This window comes from Saimiri boliviensis, chromosome 2 (genome assembly GCF_048565385.1).
Source record: "Saimiri boliviensis isolate mSaiBol1 chromosome 2, mSaiBol1.pri, whole genome shotgun sequence".
In the NCBI taxonomy this organism is placed as follows: domain Eukaryota; kingdom Metazoa; phylum Chordata; class Mammalia; order Primates; family Cebidae; genus Saimiri; species Saimiri boliviensis.
In genome coordinates this window covers 211418892-211427333 of record NC_133450.1, presented here as the reverse complement: position 1 = coordinate 211427333, position 8442 = coordinate 211418892, and the positions used below count along the sequence as shown (strand labels likewise).

At 39.1% G+C, this 8442-nt stretch overlaps 1 pseudogene; it reads right to left on the bottom strand.

The window, feature by feature from the left end:
* Nucleotides 1-260: 260 nt before the first annotated feature.
* On the bottom strand, nt 261-1405 carry LOC101051258 (glyceraldehyde-3-phosphate dehydrogenase pseudogene; annotated as a pseudogene).
* Between the last annotated feature and the right edge of the window lie 7037 nt (nt 1406-8442).

Below are 8442 nucleotides of genomic sequence, written 5' to 3'. Positions count from 1 at the left end.
TTAGTATCACACAGTTAGTATACATATACATAGTTAGTCTAGTAAATGTTCAGTTATTTAGGAAAAGCCACAGATTTACTAAGCAATTGAACATTTCAATCATTTTTTTTTTTTTTTTTTTTTGGCTGAGCACAGGGGACTTTATTGATGGTACACAACAAGGTGGGGCTCCCTAGTCCCCTCCCTCTTCAAGGGGTCTGCATGGAAACTGTGAGGAGGGGCAATTCAGTGTGGTGGGGGACTCAGTGTGGCAGGGACTCCCCAGCAGTGAGGGCCTTTCTTCCTCTTGTGCTCTCACTGGGGCTGGTGGTCCAGGGGTCTTACTCCTTGGAAGCCATGTGGGACATGAAGTCCACCATCCTGTTGCTGTAGCCAAATTCATTGTCATACCAGGAAATGAGCTTGACAAAGTGGTCGTTGAGGGCAATGCCAGCCCCAACATTGAAGGTGGAAGAATGGGTGTTGCTGTTGAAGTCACAGGACACCCCTGGTGCTCAGTGTAGCCCAGGATGCCCTTGAGGGGGCCCTCCAACACCTGCTTCACCGCCTTCTTGATGTCATCATATTTGGCAGGTTTTTCCAGATGGCAGGTCAGATCCACCACTGACACATTGGCAGTGGGGACACAGAAGGCCATGCCAGTGAGCTTCCCGTTCAGCTCAGGAATGACCTTGCCCATGGCCTTGGCAGCACCACTAGAGGCAGGGATGATGTTATGCAGAGCCCCATGGCCATCACACCACAGTTTCCCAGAGGGGCCATCCACAGTCTTCTCAGTGGCAGTGATGGCGTGGACGGCGGTCATGAGTCCTTCCACAATACCAAAGTTGTCAGGGATGGCCTTGGCCAGAGGCACTAAGCAGTTGGTGGTGCAGGAGGCATTGCTGACAATCTTGAGGCTGTTGTCATACTTCTCATGGTTCATGCCCATCACGAATATGGGGGCATCAGCAGAGGGGGCAGAGATGATGACCCATTTGGCTCCCCGCTGCAAGTGAGCCCCAGCCTTCTCCATGGTGGTGAAGACGCCGGTGGACTCCATCATGTACGCAGCGCCAGCATCTCCCCACTTGATTTTGGAGGGATCTTGCTGCTGGAAGATGGTGATGGGATTTCCATTGATGACAAGCTTCCCGTTCTCAGCCTTGACAGTGCCATGAAATTTGCCATGGGTGGAACCATACTGAAACATGTAGACCCTGCAGTGGAGGTCAATGAAGCGATCATTGATGGCAACAGTGTCCACTTTACCAGAGTTAAAAGCAGCACTGGTGACCAGGCGCCCAAAACGACCAAATCCATTGACTCCGACCTTCCCTTCCCCATGGTGTCTCAGGGATGTGGCTGGTGTTGGGAGAGAAGATGTGTCTGTCTGTCGAACAGGAGGAGCAGAGAGCCTGAACATTTCATTCTTAAGTAGAGTTCCTAAAAGGTTTTTGTTTATGTGTTTTATGTCCACCGAAAGAGAGACCTTTCTCAGTTCCTAAGGGTTTGGGTTTCAATAAAGTCCGTCTCAAGTATTAATTCAGAAATGTCATGAAATGGTCAAATCATATTTATCTGTGTTCAGATGACACAAATTCATAAGGAGTAGTTTAGAGTAGTTGGGCTAAAGTATCAGTTAAACATAATTTGGGCTTGGGCCTGGGCCCAATAATTCAAATTTAGGTTTAACTGATAATTAAGCCCAGTTCTGGCTTAAGTATCGGTTAAACCTAAATTCAAATTCTTATTCTGCCACTAAAATACTTTGCAACTCAATAAAAATTATTTACCTTTCTGAGAGTTGCTTGCCTCATTAATAAATAAAACAAATTAGTAAATTATTAATATATTTCACATTCTACCTAAATATACTATAATTTATGAAATTTATTATATTAGTAAAATAGTAATAAAATGTAATTTTATTAAATTGGGATGTTTCTGTTTAGATTAAATGATAATATATATAGTCTTACATTAAACATGTATGTTTTTTTGAGATACAATAACAAAGCTACTTCCAAACTATTCTAAGAATTTAGCTGCTTTGAAGCCCCTTAAACAGGTACCTTTTCTATCCTGGTCACCATAGAAAATATTCGAAGGTAACTAAGTTATAAAACTCTACTTTAAGTTCATAATTATCACGTTCTGTCCAATGCAATCTAACAACTTGGAACTAGATATAAAGTGGAAGTTTCTCTCCTCCTCTCATATAGGCCTTCTTCAGTCTAGTAGCCTATAGGGGAAAGAGAACATGTGTATAGTGATACTCTTTTCTCTGTCTTTTAAACATTTCATTATTAGAGCAAGCATTCAGGAGGCTATGACAGGAAGCAAGCATAGAAGTTCTCATTGCACTGGCTGGGGATTCAGCTTCAGTGCTCTTTGTGCATGAAAGCTGTTTAATGCTGTCCATGTCTCTCTTAGGTTTTTCTGATTCTAAGATCCCAACTCTTGAGTGTCTCTCATTTAAAGTTGTCATGATGCATTTCTATTCTAGATTACCTTCTCTGACTCAGTCCATAGCCCTCAGCTATACACTGGTCCTCATACTTCTCCATGTAACCCTCTTAGACACTGTTGGGCAACTCCAAATCTGTGTTCTTTATTACACGGCCCAGAACTGGTTTGTAAGGAAGGCCAAGTATAATTTGGTCTAATAAACTTGGTGAGAGTAGTTATTTCTCAAACCACAGCTCTCTGTTCTGAAAACATAAGTCACTGTATCCAGGGTCTTGACTTTTATATTTCTGAGATATGACTCAGGTGTTAGATTACAAAAAATATTTAATAAGCTCTTCAAATGGTTTTCCTAAAGTCACATGCATTGATATGAGATAAACAGGAATGCTTCCCTTGTTTCCCGATAGGGGTGTGAAACCTAGAGAATATACAGAGCTGTCTCCAAAATTATTTCTTTAATCTTCAATTAATGAGCACTTTATAGTCTTAATGAGAGATAAGCATGGAAATGTTGTCAGATAGATTCTAATCCACTGTTTTGAAATGTGTGCTTCTTGGTTTAGAACCTTATTTAGGAATATACCTCAGTCAAAATTTGCATTCTAACATTCTTTCACATATATAAAACTTATAATATCTAGCCATATTGTTAAAAAGTATGAGATTCATGATCAAGTTGAAATTGCTATAATTGTATTATGTTTTTCACCTATAAGAAAATCAGGGTTGAGCACAGTGGCTCATGCCTGTAATCCTAGCATTTTGGGAGGCCAAAGTTAGAGGATTTCTTGAGCCCAGGAGTGCAGGAGCACCCCCCCCAAAAAAAAAGAAAAAAGTGTTTAGAAAATTAGCTAGGTATGGTAGCATGTGCCTATAGTCCTAGCTACTAGGCAGGCTGAGATGAGGGGATCACTTGGGTCCAGGAGTTCAAGAAAGGGAAGAAGAAAGAAAGAGGAGAGAGAAAAGGTGAAGGAGAGGTTGGGGGGGGGAAGAAGGAAGGAAGGAAAGAAGAAAAGATGGAAGGAAGGCAGGAAGGAACCAGTGATCCTTAAAAAGAGTGCTGATTTCAATGTTGTGGGACTGAAAGTATCAAATAAGCCTGATACATCTCAGAATACCAGAAAATAAACAAGTGCAAAGAACAGTGGGTGGCATAGTAATCAGCCTCAAGTACGTCCCAGTGAAATAAGCCTGATGTCAGTTTAAATAATTTTGGCAATATATTATAACCCATTGAACAAAATAGGTACCCAAGAGTACATTCTGATATGTTAGTAAATAAAGAGGGACATTTACTTATCCTCTTAAATGGAGACTAAGAAATGGAAAAGTTTGGCCATAGGAAATCAACATTTGGCAGCCATTGTGATAATTCATTTCTCCAACTAATATCAGTGGATGCTGAAATTAGTGGGTGGAAGTTTGATAAGGAATAGAATGTTTGCCCAGTCTCAAAATGACTCCCATATAATACTAATTAATTACAAAAGTAATTTTACAGTAGAGAAACCTGACAGAAACAACTTACATCAGGCAAAGTTAGCAGGGAGACAATTGAAACTGTGTACCACCTGATAGGATGCAATAAGAACACAGGACCTCTTGCTTTATGTTTTTGCCAAGGATCTGTAACTTAAGTCTGATCATAAAGAAATATCAAACAAATTTAAATTGAGTGACATTCTACAACATAATTGGTCTGTGATAGTCAAAAATGTCAGAGTTACTAAAGACAAGCAAAGGCTGAGGAACCATTCCTGATTCAACAATACTAAAAAGATACAAAAATGAACTTCGACACACAATTTTGAATTGGGCTATCTTTCTATGAAGAACATTTTTGGGAAATTAAAGACTCTTGAAAGGGGTTGCAGAGTTGTGTATTAGTGAAGTATCTGTGTGAATTTCCTGATTTGGGAGATGGTGTTGTGGTTATGTCACAAAATGTTGATGTTCATAGACTTTGTACACTAGTGTTTAAGAGTGGTAAAACAGCATATCCACAACTTTGGGAAAGTAAAGATGCCTTTATATTATTGTTATGACTTTTTTATAAGTTTAAAATTCCTTCAAAATTTTTTAAAAAGAGTAGAGAAAAAAGTAAAAGTTAAAAATTACTTTCTCTGGTAATATCAATTACACATTTTCCGACTCAACTAGTGCATGGCCTAATGGCATCCCTTTCAGAATGATGGCAGTAAGCAATTGATTAGCTCTTCTCGACTCTCCATATGCATAAGCTTATTCATATGCACGGAGTGCTTTGGTAATTTGTTTGATTTTGGATATACAAATATTAGTGAGCCATGCCATAAAGGTATTGAGCTATGTGCTGAATGCACAGGTCATTTGATAAACAGAAAAAAACTGCCAAAATACCATTAAGATTGCTTAATGTGGGTTAGAAATCAGATAATAGTTACATTTTCAAATAGTTGCAGTTCTTTTTGATGAAAAATTGGTTGTATTTATTTCTCTAGGCACAGATGGTACACCAATTGATTGAAGATTAAGGATACCAATTTTGATTCAAAGAGAGCTGCCTAAGAGATAGTGCTTTGTAAGATAGTGAGTTCCCTGTAGTAAGATCCACTCAAGCTAGTCTGTGGGATAACTTGTTAAAGATGTGGGAGAACAGAGAGATGAAGTAGAAATGAAGGGAAGCCTGATTTCTAAATTCTCTTCCAACTAAAATACTTAACATTTTATGATTCCCTGAGCAATGGAAGGCAGAATTAGACTAATCAGATGTACTCAAGGAGATAGAGACTTAAATATGGATGTTTGTATTCCTATTCATGAGCATTTCAAAGGTGTTCCACTTCAAAGATATAAGTACAAACTCAAAATGTCTATTTTCTCTGCTGTAGATTCAATAACCATCTCGTGTTGATGGGCCTGACTTCAAGTAGAAGAAAAAAAAAAAAAAAAAAACTACCTCCTTCTTTGCTGTCAAGATAACAAACAGAATGAGATTTCAGAAGAACATTGATGAATCTTTACTTCATAATTGAAAGATGTGCCTATTAAGGGGACACAGCAGGCCTGATGGAATTGTGTGATCATTTGCACAAATGCTAATTTTGATATGTGGCACTTCATAACTGTAAACATAGCATGGCTGAGTCCATATGATGTACAATGCATTCTTCCCCCAGGGGGCCTCGGCCTCAGCGAATCGATTACTGAAGGGCCATTTGCCAGGATCGAGGGATGGGGTGTTCACCTTCTCTTCTTGCTGTGCTGATGGACAGAGCCAATCTGAAATGGCAGGGTGGTGTACTTGCAAGAGAAACCATCTTCTTCTCCAGAACAACCATCTTTCCATGTACAGATGTACATATGAAGCCCAGAGAAAAATCATTTCCTTTCTCTGGCCTTAGTTTCTTCACTTGTAATATAAAGAATTTGGAACAGATAGGCTAATGTCTCTGAAATGGCTCTGCTTGGCATGTAGTCTGGAATGAGAGAAAGAATTTAGGCTTTTAATTAAGAGAGCCAAGGATTCAGGTTCTGCTCAACCATTTGGGAGATCTTGAACCAAATTTCCTGAGCTTGATGAGCATTGCTTTCCTCAACAAAAAACAAGTGAGAAAAATAACACATTCTTTACAGGGCACTGGGTGTGCTAGTTGGCGCAGAGTCCTCCATTCATATTTTCTGCATAGCCAAACCTTTTACATATGTAACTTAATACACAACAGTATGTATATGATTACATAATCAAATATTTACATTTGTGCCCTTTTACCCCTAGAAAAGTCCAGGAGGTGATGGAAAAGATGACCAAGCAATAAAGATGTGCTACATAGCCTCATCACCATAAGTCAGATGTTACACACTGAATGTTTGTCTCTTCTTAAAATCCATATGTTAAAGTCCTCACCCTCTCTGTGATAGTATTTGGAGGCGGGGTCTTGGGAGATAATTAGTTTTGATAAAGTCATGAGGTTGGGGCCAAAATGTTATTTGTATCCTTGTAAGAAGAGGAAGAGGCTGGGTGCGATGGCTCATGCCTGTAATCCCAGCACTTCGGGAGGCTGAGGCAGGTGGGTCACAAGGTCAGGAGTTCAAGACCAGCTGACCAACATTGTGAAACTTTGTGTCTACTAAAAATACAAAAATTAGTCGGGCATGTTGTCATGTGCCTGTAGTCCCAGCTACTCAAGAGGCTGAGGCAGGAGAATAGCTTGAACCAGGGAGGTGGAGGTTGCTGTAAGCCGAGACCACACCATTGCACTCCAGCCTAGGCAACAGAAAGACACACTCTGTCTAAAATAAATAAATAAATAAATAAAAGAAGAAGAAGATCTCTTTTTGCCATGTAAAGTCACAGTATGAAGGCAGCCATCTGCAAGCCAGGAAGAAAGACCTCACCAGGAATTGATTTGGCTGGCATATTGATTTTGGATTTCTAAGCCTCTAGAATTATGAGAAATAAATGTCTATTTTTGAGCCATTCTGTTTATGATACTTTATTATGGCAGCATGAACTGACTAAAACAACAAATACTCAGTAAATGTTAGTCAAATAAACACATGAATAAAAGTGCTACATGTCAATCCTCACATCCATAAATGAAGGTCCACAGCATTAATTAAAATTGTAAAAACATAAAATTTTTAATAAAGATGCTAACTTGCCATCTGCCTCCTATGTATGCAGGATTTTCTTTTCTTCTTCCTCCTCCTCCTCCTTTTTCATCTTCCTCCTCCTTTTTCCTAGTTCTATCTGGTTTGTTATAATAGCAGTGGAAGGAACATTTCTCATGCAATGCTCTGAGCTCAGATCCATTTAGCTTTGTATGGGAAGGTCCATAGGTCTGTGTGCAACCTTAATGTAGGTTTCTTTCAAGCATTCACTGAAGTAAATTAATCAGAGACTGCCTTTGGCCACACATAGAAAGCCTCTATAAAACCCAATGGGGAATGTAAATTTAGTAGTGAAATCTGAAAACATATGCATTTTGTACAACCCATCTCAAATTCTTTTGGGAAAGATAATGAACTAAAATGTTGGGAAATATAATTTTCTCAAGCAAGAAAAAAGAGAATTGAGTAAGTTGGAAAGAATGAACTTTTAATAAATGGTACAGTATTTGATGTTTTCAAAAATCAAATAAAAGGCCACAAATTGAATAAAATAGTTTTTTTGTTAATGGTGAAACTTGCAGGGCAAGTTAGAGCTCATTAAAAGGTTATGGGAACTATGCAGATTAGATCAAACTTGGTAATTGGCTGGTTCTGAATCCATTAGAAAGGTTATAGGGCTGTTTGGGTGGGTTATGTTTTATAAATGGATGATTAGAAGTATATTAATGGGCCAAAGGGTTATAAGGATAGGATTGGTTAGTAGTATAATGTCTAGGATAACATTAGACTGGGGGCAAGGTTATATGGATAGCATTAGATTTGGGGAATAGGTCAGTTATGATCATATTAACTGGGTTATGGGGTTGTTTGAAAAAGTGCCCTGTGTTTAATGACAGTGAGAAAACAAGTATCTAATTAGACTTCCTGTGCATCCTTAGCATTTCTAATACTCTGGTGCCTTTATATGCAGACATCGCCCTCCAAAATTTATGTGGAATCTTGACCAAGATCCTACTAAGAGTTCAGATATCAAGCCAAGCCATTAATTCCTAGCAGAGTCTGGTTTTCATTAGCGTGTGTTACCAAAATGTAAAAAATGCATACTGGGAAAAGAGAAAGCATGAGGTTATGTCAATATTGCTCAAAAGTGGGTTCAAGAGGAGATAATATTTGAGCAGAGTCACAGCAAGTTGAACACAGGCTTGTCACAGAGATGGTAATTGGAGACTGAAAAGGCAGTCTAGGAAGAGGGTGTTCTGTGAAAACGTGTGGGGGTGATAAACAGACCAATGCCTTCGAGGAGCTCAGAGAGTCTGTGTGCATCTGCGTTGGAGAGAGCGAAATAAAAGAAGTGGGGCTGTGCAGATGTGTGTATTTGTGTTTGCAGTAAATGATAAG